Source organism: Pongo abelii, chromosome 12, assembly GCF_028885655.2.
Source record: "Pongo abelii isolate AG06213 chromosome 12, NHGRI_mPonAbe1-v2.0_pri, whole genome shotgun sequence".
NCBI classification, from domain to species: domain Eukaryota; kingdom Metazoa; phylum Chordata; class Mammalia; order Primates; family Hominidae; genus Pongo; species Pongo abelii.
The window spans coordinates 71,707,033-71,708,154 of record NC_071997.2 but is presented as its reverse complement, the minus strand read 5'-3'; the positions used below and the strand labels follow the sequence as shown (position 1 = coordinate 71,708,154).

The window sequence follows — 1,122 nt, the reverse complement described above, 5'->3', positions numbered from 1 at the left end:
TTTTCTGCAGCTGCTGTGGTGGAGTGCCACAGACCTGATGGCTTCAAACAGAATATAGCCTCTCTCAGTCCTGGAGTCTAGAAGTCCGAAGTGAAGGGATAGGTGGGGCTGTGCTCCCTCTGAAGGCTCGGGGGAGAATCCTTCCCTGCTGCTTCCAGCTTCTGGTGGCTCCAGGCGTTCCTTGGTTGGACAACTTCAATCTCTGCCTCCACCTTCACCATGGCCTTCTTCTCTGTACCTGTCTCGAATCTGCCTCTGCTTTTCTCTTCCCCTAGGTAATCCAGGTAGTCCACGATGATCTCATCTTGAGATCCTTAATTACATCTACAAAGATCCTTTTCCAAATAAGCTCACATTTACAGGTTCTGGGGGTTGGGATGTAGACATACCTTTTGGGGGGGGCCACCATTCAACCCACTATACCTTCCCATAAATAAGATTTATTAAACCTTTGCAATCATCACCAAAGGTGGAGCAGCCAAAATGAAGTACAATCCCTTTGTGACTTCTGACCGAAGCAAGAACTGCAAAAGGCATTTCAATGCACCTTCTCGCACTCGCAGAAAGATTATGTCTTCCCCTCTTTCCAAAGAGCTGAGACGTTCTTTGGAACGTTCAATCCAAGACCATCCAAAAGGATGACGAAGTTCAGGTTGTGCGAGGACACTGTAAGGGTCAGCAAATTGGCCAAATAATCCAGGTTTACAGGAAGAAATATGTCATCTACATTGAACGGGTACAGTGGGAAAAGGCTAATGGCATAGCTGTCCCTGTGGGCATTCACCCAGCAAGGTGGTTATCACTAGGCTAAAACTTGACAAAGGCCACAAAAAGATCCTTGAATGGAAAGCCAAATCTCGCCAAGTAGGAAAGGAAAATGGCAAATACAAGAAAGAAACAATAGGGAAAATGCAGGAATAAAATAATCTTTTTTTTTTTTTGAGACGGAGTCTCGCTCTGTCACCCAGGCTGGGGTGCAGTGGCGCGATCTCGGCTCACTGCAAGCTCCGCCTCCTGGGTTCTCGCCATTCTCCTGCCTCGGCCTCCCGAGTAGCTGGGACTACAGATGCCCGCCACCACTCCCGGCTAATTTTTTGTATTTTTTAGTAGAGACGGGGTTTC

At 47.7% G+C, this 1,122-nt stretch overlaps 1 pseudogene; it reads left to right on the top strand.

Moving 5' to 3' along the window:
• The first annotated feature begins 483 nt into the window (after window positions 1-483).
• On the top strand, window positions 484-921 carry LOC100437829 (large ribosomal subunit protein uL24-like; annotated as a pseudogene).
• The last annotated feature ends 201 nt before the right edge of the window (window positions 922-1,122 follow it).